The sequence below is a fragment of the Pyxicephalus adspersus genome, chromosome 3 (genome assembly GCF_032062135.1).
Source record: "Pyxicephalus adspersus chromosome 3, UCB_Pads_2.0, whole genome shotgun sequence".
Lineage (NCBI taxonomy): Eukaryota > Metazoa > Chordata > Amphibia > Anura > Pyxicephalidae > Pyxicephalus > Pyxicephalus adspersus.
The window spans coordinates 70,195,670-70,210,456 of NC_092860.1; the positions used below are offsets into that span (position 1 = coordinate 70,195,670).

The window sequence follows — 14,787 nt, forward strand, 5'->3', positions numbered from 1 at the left end:
TTTTTTTAGCTATTCATATATTTGGACTGCTGACACAATGCAAGGCAAAGCAGGTATGTTATAGAAAATACTGCAGACAGTGGAAACAAGGCCTAAATGTACTATAATGTCAAATCTAGTTACACATCAGTACTTTCAAATGAAGTTGGTAAAAGCCCATTGTATCACACCACATCACATGAAAATGTCCAGCACACAGCGATGCTAAGGTGCCAATAAAGTGGAACAAAATAAAAAGCCAACATGATCTTATAATTTGCCAAATTAAATAAAGTCCCAGTTTGAAAATTTGAGGCCTGGTTAATCAAAATGCCTAAAGACTGAAATAAGGAAGAGAAGAAGGAATGGGGACAGGTGAGTGTATTTAAACAGAAATTACAATGAGGCAGGTACGGTTACATTACAGCACAAAGGTTTTGCTTTATGAATGACTGGCAAACCCAGCACACCAACTAATGTCTTCAGCAACACATTTCCACATAATGCAAAGGAGCCACCTAGTCAAGTGCTAGTAAAATGAAAAAATAAATTGACTTTTCTGTTGAGTGTAAAAACTAATAACTAATTCACCTTCACTAAGCTGAATGCATAGCTCTCTCTACATGCCCAATGTACCATAAAAACATACAATAGCAATAGACTTTCGTTTGTTAGACTTGCCTATAGCTGTAAGCGATAGAAGTGTAGGGGGAGGATGCCTGGCAGTGACAGGGTTAAGCGGCACTGAACCAGGAAATGCTCAGAGACTGCATACACCTGTAGAGGGAAGAGCGCCTGCTGAAGCCGCCCGGCCGTCACCAGGTAAGGTTTATATTGTTCCTTTTTTCCTAAACCAGTGTTTGTATTGCGGGTCACCCGGATAAAATATGTCTTTGAATTATTGGTAAAATATTTAGAAACCGTCAGCAGCTAAATATATTCTCTATGGTGGCCACCTGCAACATCCGAATGGGCTGTGTGGCCTGTGTGACTGAATGTAGTTACTGGAGGTCACATCACTGAAACAGGCGCACAAGTCGGGAAACTATTTTATTTCCTGCGCATTGGAGCGCTGTATCGCGGCTTCCGCTGAGGAAGGGAACTATACCTGCATGGAGGTGATAATACTGGGTGCAGCCTGAGAGATAAAGCTTCCATTACACAGCCGCTTCACTACCCCGGCGCAGGTTGTGACTGTTATATTTCCCTGGGGAGAAACAACTTATTGTCCTGGTCGGGTTACTACGGTAAAGAACGTGACTGTATTTGTTGTAAAGTAAGAAGCAACCTATGGTCAGCCGCCACATAATCCAAGCAGTGTGTGCTGTTTGTGTACAAGCTGGCACCAGTAGGAGAGTTCCCCAGGGATCCCATCTAGCCTGGACTCATTTCCTGCTTTTCAGAAAATATCTTACACCAGAAGTAGATTTGATAACCTAATATAAACCAATGGCTTAAAAATGCTTTTGCTAGATAGAAGAGGAATTTTCTTATGGTATGGAATGTTGCTTATGGTACCTGTAGAAGACCAAGGGTAGAGAATGTCACCTGGCTGAGGGAGACACATGAAGTGCCACAATGTGTGTGGCTAAATATAAAATGGCTAAAATTGAATTAAACCTTGGTATGAAAAAAGAGTAAGTAGGAAAAAGGGAAAGGCGATGCAATAAAATAATGGTGTGTGTGTGTGTTTTTGTGTCAGGTTTTAGGATCTTTGTCCGTCTTGATTGTTCAGGCCAGAATGATGTTACATTCAATATGAATGTTCATTCCTAGTAGCCAGTTGTATCAGGATTATAAACAGAGTTGGGCACAATAGGAATGCCTCTCTTAGGTGTTCCCATTAAGATTTTCAATTAATTTTCTAGAGACAATGGTACAATTTTGGATTTCACTCTTAAACTGCGTACACACTTGCAGTAATTATCGTTGAAAACGAACGACTAATGACCGATCGTCCGATAATCGTTAACAAATAAAGTGCACAATGACTGACCGACGCCGATGGACAAGGATTGTCGCTGGAAACGAATGACCGTCTCAGCGGATCTGATTGAGCGAGGATCGTTTACTATTTATTGTGTGTACGGTCATTCAGTGATCATGGGTGTTTCTGCAATACCCTTTTTCCTTTACATGTCACTCCCTGCATGGTTCAAACAATCGTATCTAGCGTGTGTACACTATTGGTGGATTATATTTGAACAATCGTATTGTTACAACATGTACAGAATTGCGTACAATACGATCGTTTTAGAATACTTATGCATAATCATTAGTCGTTCGTTTTCTAATGATAATTATTGCAAGTGTGTACCTAGATTTACTTTCTTTCTCGAAGACAGTGGCCAACATCACAAAAAGGGGGTCTAACCGACCCTGCTCTAGTCAAAACCAAAAAGGGAAAAAAAAGGTTGTATGGAAATAAAATTTAAAGTCTGAGACTACGTATTTCACACACTGTACATAGACTGCAGTCATACTAACAATTTACTTCATAATCACTGTTCTATGAGCGAGGCACACATAAACCTAAAACCTAAAACACAGAATATTTACACTTTGGAATACGCAACATAACAAGCAGTGCAGGGGATAGGTCTATGTAACATACTGCACAGGACATTAAGTGTACCTGTCAAGACAATGCAATTTACAACATAGTGTACAGAGTAGAGAAGTAAGAAGTAACAAAAAAAAGGAGCAGTACCCCCCACCCTAATTCTAGGCGATCGAGAATGAATAGGAGCTCAAAGCCTCCTGGGATCCCTACGTCAGGCATCCTGGGAGGCTCTTGGGCGTTCCTTGTGTGCATGCCCGAGCATCTCGGGGATGCGCAGAAGAAGCCTTTTTGCGCAAAGAGAAAAATTTGCCAATCTCACATTTGTGCAGTGGGATAGGCAATTTTTTTTTTTTGGGTATCCTACGGTACCCAATCTTGCGCCTGGGTCGGGTAATGTAGGAAGAAGAAAAGAAGATGGCGGCGTCAGGAGCGCTGGCTCAGGGACAAATGCTGGAGTGACGTGAGGCCCTATGCAGGATACCCCCGGAGGATCGGACTGCCCTGCGGGATTGAAGGTAAGTGTATTTTTTTTTTTTTTTTTGCTGTTTTGAGTTTAGTTTCATTTTAAAGTGATAGTTTGTAGTTTTATTAGGATGAAGAAAAAAAAAAGCAAAACAGAAGCATTGAGGCTTAAAAAAGCTGAATACCTTCAGATAATAAAAATGTGTAAATGTTTAATTTTTTTATACATTTAAGTCAAAAGCAAGTTCCTATTATTCTATTATTAAAATTCAGTGGCTTCAGAAATTATTCATACCCCCTTCATTTTTTTCAGTTTGGTTGCAGCCTGATGATCATTACGATCTTTAAAAATATTTTTTCCCCTCAATAATCTACACTCACTAACCTATAATGACAAAGTGAAAACATAATTTGAGACATAATTTTGTATTTTATAAAAAAAAACACTTATAATCACATTTACCTTTACCATTTACCTTTTGCAACAACATCTGAAATTTAGCTTAGGTGCCACTCATTTTTTGGTCCCTGCTGAAATGATTCTACACCTTTATTGGATTCTGCCTGTGGTTAATTAATTTGCTTGGACATGATTTGGAAAGGTGCACCCCTCTCTACAGAAGACCCTAGAGCTCAAAGCCTAGATCACAGTGGCCTCCATAGTTCTAAAATGGAAGGAGCTTGCAACAACCAGAACTCTTCCAATATCTGGTTGCCTGGTAAAACTAAGCATGCAAGCAAGAGAGTGAGTGAGAAAGGCTTTAGTGGAAGATCTGTTGAGAGTCTGGACTAAGTTCCAGAATGTCAACTATAACCACAGCCCTCCACCAAACTGGGCTTAATGGCAAAGTGGAAGCCTGTTTGGAGTTTGCAAAAATCACTTTTTCGATTATGAGGAACAAGATTTTCTGGTCTGATGAAACCAAGATTGAATGGTTTGGACTCAAAACACCTAATGTCTATTAATCACTTAATGTTTATTAAATGTCCAATATCCCAACAGTGAAGCATGGTGGTGGCAGCATCATGCTGTGGGAGGGTTTTGTCAGCAGCAGTGACTGGGAGATGGTCAGGGTGGAAGGAAAGGTGAAAGGATCAAAGTACAGAGATCCCTAATGTAAACTTGTTCAACAATGCTCCGTAAATGTCCAAGAAAGGGTTCGGGTCAAGGGTCTGACTGGGTCTATCAAGAGACATGAAAATGTCTCTCCACTAACAGTCCCCATCCATTCTGACTGAGTTTGAGAGGATTTGCAAAGAAGAATTATCCAATCTAGGTGTGCAAAGCTTGTTGCATCATACCCAAAAAGACTTGAGGCTGTATTTGCTGCTACAGGTGATTCAACTAGGTAGTAAGTAAAGGGTCTGAATACTTCTGATGTAAATGTAGTATTTTTTGCCTTTTTATTAGATTTTACTAAATTATCTAAAATGTTGTTTTCACTTTGTCATTATGGGGTACTGAGTGTAGATTTGAGAAAAAAAACTATTGTAGTATCAGGCTGCAACAAACTATGTGCCATGCTTTTCAATTAACAATACATGTTTTTTTTCTGCAACACAATATGTGCCATGCTTTTCAATTAAATATAAATGCTTTGTTTCCTGGTTTGAACTGCTTGACCATGGTTGTGCTTTATTGCTGCTTGCAAGATTACAGGTCTGTTTTGCTATGTGGTAGATATGTTGGACATGGTATCTCAGGTTAGAACTGGACTAAATTCTGTTTTACCTGCTTAATAATTTAACAAAGTTTCAGTGCCGTACAATATTTCTTTGAGAAAGAGTGATGTCTCTAAACAGCAAATTACTTCCTAAAAAACATCTATATAGGTAAAGAGTTATTAATGGAGTCAGGAGGTGTTAGACCCTCTGTCAAGTTTTATTTCTCCCACTTGTGAGTTGTACCCCTCTCTTTGTACTAATGGCCATTCGAATGGCAACTGTCTGAAATAGGAATTTAACACATTTAGTACAGATATCCTCTAAATCTGTTTCAATCTCTGGATGAGGTAGTGAATGGAAATTCTGACATGTACAAATATAGGCAACAATTAAAACAGGAAGCATTTTATGCTCTTACTAAAATAAAAAAAGATGTATACACACTTGAATATTCAAATTGTGTATTTGAAGGCTCTATTCATCTAGTTGCATAGTGCACTTACAGATATAATGCATGTTATATAATGTATATGCAAATACAGAGTTCAGTGTAGTGGTTTACTTGAAACGTTATCTGGGCAGCTAAAGACCAGTTTAATCATATCTACAGATCTTCAGTTTTAGAGCAGGTTCCTAGACAAAAAAAATTGCAGATGGTAAACAGGAGGGCTTTTATGAACCCTTTTCTTCACAGTCAGTTCTACTGACTAACTGATATCATCCCCAAAAAAAGTTTTCAGTGCCCAAAATTAAACTAAGAAGGTGTCTGAAATGAAAAAATAGTTATTCATTAAAAATGTTTGCCACATCAAAAATTACTGCAGGAGGAAAAATTGCAGTAATAATTCAAGATATATGTTGTTTAATACTCTATATATTAACTTTAAAAAAACTATACCCATTAGTTTTACCAGGAAGAGGGTGGGGTGAGAAACACCCATGTGGATGACATGGTCCTTTACGTGCAGCAACTTTATGGCTTTATTCAAGTTAGTGTGTAAAGGTACCATGACACAAAACAACATAATGTACATGGCAGCATGGTTGATGGTATTTTGTTGTTGTTAATTTTGTGAATTCAGATAAAGCAACTATAATAATTTTACTTACTTTAGAATCTTATAAAAGCAAGCAAAGCGCCCATAATACTGTTTTCCGTATTAGAAATGTGTTTATTCCTGAATTTAATGATGACTATTAACCAGCCTTTATTTAAAGCTGAAGTCTATCTTCTTCTTCAGTTTGTACAGGCTCCTAAGCTGTACAAAAAAAAAATCATTAAAACTTTAGGAAGTTTTTTTTTATCCAAATGAAACAATGGCTTGTGACAGCACTATACTATAAATGTATCTGCACTTAGTTTTTTATTTTTTTTAATATTTTGTTTTATTATTAGTCTGCAAAGTTTGACAAATGCCTGTTGAGCCTGCTAGTGCCACCTAATTCAGCTTTCTGTGATTGCATGGCAACATTGTTACTCTGCCCCTATAAGATTCAGAGCAGAATGGGCATTCCCATTAGGGCTGTGTATGCAAGTATTGCAATACAACTAAATGCAAAACGTTTTGCAGGTACTGCTGATTTACATACATCTACTATGTCAGTGAGCACCTAATAACACCTAGTTCTACCCACTCTTTTTTTTCTGCAGTATTTTTGGGGGAAGGACTGCAAGACAGAGCTAAAGTCAATATTGATTCAGTTGAAGGGACGTATTTAGACACTTTTTCATTTTAGTGGTAAATTTAAAAATCTGATTAGCATGTTAATGGGGGTAGAAACTAGGGAAGGCAAACTATAGGCAGAATAAACTTCAGATTTAAAACAGTAAGTGGTAACCTCCCTTCCCATACATGTTCTGTGGGCAGTAGACCTGACCTCTTCTGTAACACACCCTGTATATGCAAATAATACAGTTAAAATATTGTGTATACACATGCCCTGCCAAACCACCAGTTTTAGAAAAAGTCTAGCACACAGTTCCCATAATATACTGCATTTTCACCATAAATAATGTATTGCTTTGTGTTGAAAATGTACTTTTACGTAGACACCAAGTTTTGTTACAAAACACTGGCGGTATGTACTACAGCGTGGTCTATGCACACATTGTTTGGTATTTCTCCTCCAGCTCCATGATGTAGCTAGCTGTGTGTGTTCTTTATGCTAATGCTTGTGGGTTGGGTTAAAAGTTCCTTTCAAGACCAATTTTTGTTAACATTTTGCCAGAAATAAGTTTTATGAATGTTAAAAATTGCTGTAGCATGATTCATTGCCAGTCACTCTGTCCCATATGTTGTAACTTTTTGTAGCAGTGCAAATCAGGTTTTAGGACTGCACATTCCATGGCTCTAGGGAGCTCAGTTTCGATGAAATGTTTATCACTGAAAATAATAACCAGTCAAACCAGCTTGAGAGGCAGTTTCTCTTGGTCATGAATCTTTGAAACCTAATTTTTTCAGCTTTATTTGTATGTTTATATTAAATTCCTAGCCCCATTCAGCTTTATTTTTGCATTTGTAGCCTCAAAGATGTAAAGGGGGCATTTATCAATCCTGTCACATGGCAGTGATAGGCATCTGCAGGGAGACAGGTTTAGGATAATTTGTCAGTGCATTTATTAAATTCCTATCTCTGTTCTTTTATAAAACTGCCAATGACCCTTGAAATGTGCTTCTGTTGTGAGTGAAAACCTGTCCTAACTGCAGTGCTAAATCAGTTGCAGACCTGTGCTAATCTGTCCCAGTTATCTGCCCAGAATTACAGGTGTAACACATACACAAAAAATTGTTTGTTGTGTAGACTATAAATTTGTTTCTCATTTGCTTGACAAATGTCCTTAATACTCTGACCACTTGTTTAAAGGATTGTACATTTAGTAAGTGGTGTTTACATCATTCAGGTGCTTCAGGTAATTCAGGAGTTTTGGCTCCAGAAAGGTTGCTACATCAAATTCTGCATCCAATTCCTTAATTCCCAAATTTTTCAGGTTGCAGTGGTCTACATAGTTGCATAGTCAAGAAAGACATTGTTTATCCATATGTTCATATGTTCAACCACTAGGAAATAAACATTTCCCAGAAAAAAAACCCTATCCCACTTTTGAGCCCCTGAAATAAAGTGGTTGTGTAAAAAAAAAAAAAGGCTTTTGATCCTCAAATTTTTATGCAATCTTTTTGTTCAACCCACTGAATTAAAACTGAAAGTCTGCAGTTCAACTGCATCTGAGTTGTTTCATTTAAAATTATTTGTGGTAATGTACAGAGCCAAAATTAGAAATAAGTTGTCCCTGTCCAAATATTTATGGAAATAACTGTAGGTATAGTTAACGTTAAAAGTAAAAACTGTGCAATTTACTGCTCCTAAATGGCAACTGCTGGGCACCTGGGATTGGAAACGGACAGTAACTGCTAGGTTTTTTTCACCCAGCAGTAGTTCTGGCGTGAGGAAGGGGTAAGTGCAGTAAATGCAACCTTTCCGCCAGTGTGGATTCAGCCTAACTTCAGATGTTCCCGGAGACTATATCTAGTTAACACTTTAAAACTAGATTTTAGTTAGATTTTGAGATGTATGTTTAAGTAACTTAACATAAAATTTAATTTAAAACATCAAGATTTTTTTTAACAAGCATAATAAAACACAATATTTAAAACCGATGAAATACATCATATAAATTATATCATCACATAGCTGAACAAATGTCAGTTAGTAGCTTTCAATGTGTTTCATGGAACTATTTTCCAGTCCTTAGGTAAAAACCATGAGATCTACAAAAGTTTTAAAAAATACAATACTTAAAAAACACAAATACATACATTAAGGGATTTCTCAACAAATATTATAAACAAAGATATGCGTATGTAAGTCAGGCTTCTACTGGAGTATGATGGCCCAATAATATCCCATCACACCAGCACAACAGGTGGAATTACAAGCAGCAGGATAAGCGGAGGAGAGAGAGGAGAGACACAGCACCAAAGTAGAAACTGATTATTTAACCATTCAATGGAAATACAGGATCTACAAGAGATAATCCCTTTGTATAAGACTAGAAATAAGTTACATAGTTTATTATTGTAACCATGTTTACATAAATGAGTTCATAGAATAATTCTACCACTATCCATAAAATGTACATATATGATACGTAGTATTTAACTGGCCTTACATTCAATTATTGCTGTTTTCCTGGTGTGACCCAAGATATATCCTCCTAATTCCCCTACACCCCATGTTTATTAAATAAGCCAAATAAATTTATATATATATATGAATCCAAACCATGAACTATATATGATCTATGTATAAGTTGTTTACCATATGAGTTATAAATCAGGAGGTTATTCTTTGTTCAATGTTATTTTTTCATTGAACCACAACTTCATTGGGGAGGTCTAAGAAACCAAAAATGTAGGTGCAAGTGAGGGACACTTGTGGCTAAACTCCTCTATTTTATTACCATGGCATCATCAGAACATAAGAAACTCTACCCCACAAAACTTACTGCCTGCCCACATTAGGCATTTATCATCATTCGTTAACAACATAGAACATGTCATTCAGATACTCAACATTTTTCCACTAATAAACATTGGTTATAAAGTCATACATATTAGAGAAGCATACACAGATTGTCGAGATCTATGCTAATTTAGTTTCACGTAAATACTTTTTTAGTATTTTTCCGTTGAGGGTAAAGATCAAAAGAAATCGGGTATAGAGAAGGAAGGAAGGGGGTGGGGGATCAGGGCAAGGCATCATTAAAATAAGGTATATCAAAAGTAGTTTGTTCAATTATCAGTCATTAAGTCATGCCAGTAGAACCATGTGTCATGTTGCCACAAGGTGGGATGGTTGACCCTCCTTGTCATCAGCCCAGTTGGCAGAGACGTGCATGGGCGCAGAGTCCAAGCAGGTTGGGGCTCCGGTGCGCGCAGAGGCTTGTACTGCTGACAGGAATAAAACGTACGTGAGACAGGAGCATGGTCAGACAAGCCAGAGGTCAGGACAGGCAGCATACAGAGTTGTCGAGAATAACCAAAGGTCAGGGCAGCCAGCGGTCAGTAGTTGTCAAAGCCGGGGTCGGTACACAGGAGGATTGGTAACAGGAAATGCAGACAGGAACAACTGGAACCCGGGAACAGAGCCAAGAAGAACTTCCTGTTGCCAGTCGCTTGCTTTTATAGGGGAGGTCATGTGGCAAATGGGAATCGCATGACCAGCAAGTAAGTGAACTCACCACCAGAGGGAGTGCTGGAGCAGAGGCAGCTCAGTTGGTCTTTACACTTCTGCCAGCAGATGAAGAATTGTAATATCTGTGGAATATTCTGGTTCTCTGAAGTAAAGCTCTCGGGATCACATGACTGAGAGCAGAAAGTGATCAGCGGACAGGACTTCTGAACAGGGCTGCTGCTTCTGCTGGCTGCAGAGGAATGTGAGGTGGGTAGCGCAGACAAAGGCACAGATCCCCTGGTCCTGCCGTGATCTATGACACCATATCTGAATAATTTGTTCTGTGGTCCCTTTAATGGTGGATATGAGATCTTCCATATGCATAATATTAATCTTTGGAACCATTGGGTCACTGTGAGTGGGTTGATGTTTTTCCAGACTGGTTTAATACAAGCTTTAGCAGCATTTACCAAATTAATATTTTATATCTTTTGTAAAAAAGAGTATTTTAATGAAAGAGAAGGGGAAAATAGTCTCTTGGCCAGTGATAATGGAGACTAGTGAGTTGGTGAATATTTAAAAACCTGTTTCCAAAATGTCTGTAGTTTAAAGCAGGATTAAAAAGTACCAAATACATTTCCATCATACCATCTGGAGAGGAACATATGGTTCATCTTCTGGTAGCAGCTGGCTATTGAAGCTCTATAAGAAAAATAAGATAGCTCAGTCTGATTAGTTGAAGATGTGTAGTTAAATTCTTGTTTCCACTGGCGTATGAAAAGTTAAGATAACTTACCTCTGAAAGGTATTCCAGGTTGGCACAATTGTTTAAACTCGGAGAACCATGGAATGATTACAAATATTGTCTATGTGTCAAATATTGCCAGTCACGGAATGTTTAGATAACTGCTTAGAGTAGAATTGTGCAACGCAAGGCATGCCGGATAAAATTGATTCTGAAAAGGAGCTTTTTACTGTGGTCCATTTTTTGCAGCCGTTGTGTCTATACCAATCCACCACACTTGTTAAATGTGCTGCAACATGTGCTTCTTCCTCTCCTCCTGCAACTCCATCTATGGAACTTAATATGCAACCTTCCCAACATACTTGTTGTGCTACTGCACAAGAGGTATCTAACATTTTATTACCCTACTTTGAGAAAAAATTTTCCTCAGTTGAAACTGCATTTTAACAGATTGCTTATAACACTACCTGAATCGCTGAGATGGAACAGCGTATCAGTGATTTAGAGGACCAGGCCATAGAATGTCAAACAACTTGCTTCCCTGTCTGACAGGTGTGAAGACTTGGAGAATAATGACCGCCAAGCCAATCTTTGCTTGATTAGCATTCCAGAATCTTACAAATCTGTTGATTTGGCCTGCTTTATTACAGTGGACATCCCTCAGGCTCTGAATATTCCAAAGCCAATGTTTTTCTTTGGTCCTATCTCGCCTTGAAGAGATTTTTGTACCTGACTCGGCTAATTGAATACTATTTTTTTTTTTCTTTTTTTGGGCTTTAATTGGGATTATACCCTGCTTGCTGAATATGGTGTGCGTCCTTGACTTTGAAAACAAATGATATGCACATATATCTTTAAACACACATAGGCAATGTATCTTTAAAATTCGTTTTGAGTCTCCTTTTTATTGGAATTTCTAATTTATATGTTGGATATTTTTTACATCTCCTACACACTATTTATCTCCTAATGGTAAATCAGTTCCTTCCCTTCATATGTCCCAAGTGAATTACCAGAGCTATCATAGTACCCTTTTATATTTATTTGTTTTTGCTTTTGGATAATACCAAAGTTATATATATATTACACTTTTTATATTCCCATGCACAATTTATTTCCCAACGGTAAATTAGATTACCCCTTCTTTTCACTCCTTATATGTCACTTGATTTCTCAAGTTGCAAGCCCTCCCTGTTTATGGGAAAGCACATTTTTCTTCCGTTCCTATTTAGGAGTGGGGGAAAAAATGTTAAAAATAATTATAGTTGATGAGTCTCACTAATCACTCACTGTTCATTTTTTTTTTTGGTCGCTTTTGGGTGCTAAGGGCACTAAGAGCTCTTGTCAGTCTGGGACAGCCAAGTCATCCCTTTTTTGCCTTGTCCCCATTGTTCTCCTTTGTATAGATAATGATGGCCACAAGGTTTTACTCTAACAATATCCTCCTGGCTTCTTCATCCATCCTTAAAATTATTACTTGGAATGTGGGAGGCCTCAACCATCCCATTAAGAGGCACAAGGTAACTTCACATTTGCACACTTAGATTCCTGACCTGGTGTTTCTTCAAGAGACGCATCTGAAGGCAGGTGTTACTATGAGGATGCCTGGATCTTGAGTGGGGGAAGTGCTAACCTTTTCCTATACGGGAAAAAAAGAAATGCGGAGTGGCGATTTAATACGTAGATCTCTACCCTTCCAGACTACTGACTTGCAGATAGACTCGGGTTCTTGGTATATTTTGATGAAAGCAAACATCCAGGGCACTATATACTCTTTTCTTAATGTTTATGCCCCCTCTGGACCCAATGCACATTTCTTTGATCACATAATAAAACTTTTTTTGGAAGGGGAAAATTCCAATCTCATTATTGCAGGGGATTTTAATGGCATCTTAGATGTAAAACTTGATATATCTTCCTCTAATAGAACTGGTGGTGCATCCCCAGTTCACCGAATTATTAGACACCTCCCTCTCTTGGATCTTTGACGTGTAAGAAATCCCACAGGCAGGGAATATGTATATATAAATGTGTTGGTTTCTACATGATAATATCCAACACTGGGATACCTCATTGTTGGTATGGGAAACAGGTAAGGCAGTTTTAAGAGGACACATTACTTCTTATGTGAAGGGTACCTGAAAGGAAGAAGCTAAACTTCGTACACAATTATGTTTAGGGTAGTGCAGGAAAGGTGAGTTGCTCCTCTGGAAACATCTAAAAGGCTTCATCCAAAAAAGAAAGCTGGTTAACTTTGGATACATAAAAGCAAACAAATGTTGTTGGGCAAAAAATTATGTTGTTGGACAACTCCCTTTACAAACACACATCTATCATGAGGATCACTCTGCACTTCCACAAATTGCTATGAGCGAGTGTGATAAATGAAACTACAAACTTCCTTAGCTTTAAAATCTGGTGACCTTTACATTAAATGACATTAGTCAAAATGTATCCATAACTTTTGTTATGAAATGTCAGCCCAAAAGGGAGAGGCATGGAGTGGGAGGGGTGAGGAGAGTAAGCCTGATAGGGGAGTGGGGAGGTGTAGGGAGAAGAAACAAGGAAACTAAGAAATATACTATGTTCAGATAAAAGTAACACACAGGCAAATTCTGAACTAGCTCTGGAAAAATAATTGTACATCACGCTGAGAGCCTCAGTAAAAACATACAATTTGTGGCCTTGAGGATTATGATTCCCCGTACCGTGTGATGAACAATATGAGACCGTAAAAGAAAAGGAGCATGAACAAAAATACCAGTTTCAGGACTACTAATAACGTAGCATATTATAGTAACTGAGCCCTGCATTGTCATCCATATGCACTGAATTAACTCTAACAGTTGGAGTCACATAACCAGGAGAAAAATCAAGTCCTGGTCCATAAAAACCATAACTCAACTGGCTTTCAGTAATATAAGTACAAGCATATAAACTTCAACAAAAACAAAATCTAGGCCTTTTAAGTGTCTGAATCAAAATGCAATATGAGACAGCAAATAGATAAAAATAGTATGTAAACAATAGTAAAAGTTCCAGAGCTAACAATATATAGAAAAAGATTGGTCCTGTTAGGTGAGGTAAGGAGCCTATGATCAAGAATTTGCTGACTCCACAGAATTTCCTAGCAGTTGTCCCTGCCAGCATCTGGATCTGTTGTGCCTGGTGTGAATAAGAGGTTGCCTCAGTTGACACTCGGGTACAGAAACCAGGACAGTGTCCAGAAACCGGGAAAGTTCTGAGAGCTGATCTGGCTTGTAAAGAATTGGTCGCCTTTAAGGACTTGGAGATGGAATGCATGGCCCCACTGGTATTGGGCACCTTCTTGTTGGATCACACTAAGGAGTGGACTTACTACTTGTCTCATTTGTAGGGGTTAGTTGAGAAAGGTTCGCAAGTAAAGAGACCGTAGCCCCATCAATGTCCACAGGACCATTGTGCCAAGCTCTGCACATAATCTTCTGTTTTTGATTGTAAAAGTGGACCCTGCAGAGAATATTGCGCTGGCGATCTAGAGCTGCAGTGTCTGTGTTACCCACTCTGTGTACACTATCTAACTCAAGGGCTGTGGTAGGAGGGTGCCTGAGGGCAGAGTTGAGAGTGGAAATTATCAAAGCCAATAGATCAGAACAAGATGTTGACACAGGTATACCGTTTACCCTGGTATTATTGCAGTGGTTACAATGCATGTTGTTCAAGTTGGCAGACAATGGATTGGAACATTTTGAGGGCAGTCAACCTTGTTTCAGAGCGAGTACCTGTTAGTTCTTAGAGTTTCATATCATTCACCTCTTTGCCGCAGGGTGCTCTCGATCCTCATCGCCCACTGATGCAAGTTGCTTTTGTTGTTGTTACTACCAATGGTTTAAGATTTATGAAGATTTGTACACAGTAAGTTCTTAGGCTGCAGAATAAGACAAGCAGCTTTTACACAGACACACACACCTATCACACTGTGCTACCAATGAAAAAATTCTAAGCAAATACCAAAAAAAGATGGATGGTGTTGATGGTGGAGGCATGGCTGCCGGGCAGAGCAACTGGCTAAAACCTTCTGGGGAGAACTATTAACTGTAAATCAGAGCAACTTACAATCTCCCTACAAAAGTCATAGGTCATTAACAAATGCCAATTTGGGGAAGTCTCTTAACCCACTTAGACCTGAAACCCACACCAACTTAAATAATAATCCCAATTT

At 38.4% G+C, this 14,787-nt stretch overlaps 1 protein-coding gene across 4 annotated transcripts in view; it reads left to right on the forward strand.

Moving 5' to 3' along the window:
* Positions 1 to 738: 738 nt before the first annotated feature.
* The window catches only part of TJP3 (tight junction protein 3), a 90,151-nt gene continuing 76,102 nt past the window's right edge, over positions 739 to 14,787 (forward strand). For 2 of the 4 annotated variants that reach the window (XM_072405107.1, XM_072405109.1), the window contains exon 1: positions 739 to 801. The gene's annotated coding sequence lies outside the window, so the exon portion shown is untranslated. Of the gene's footprint in view, positions 802 to 1,115; positions 1,227 to 14,787 lie in introns of those variants that run through there. The other 2 variants (XM_072405110.1, XM_072405108.1) reach the window with 2 other exon arrangements.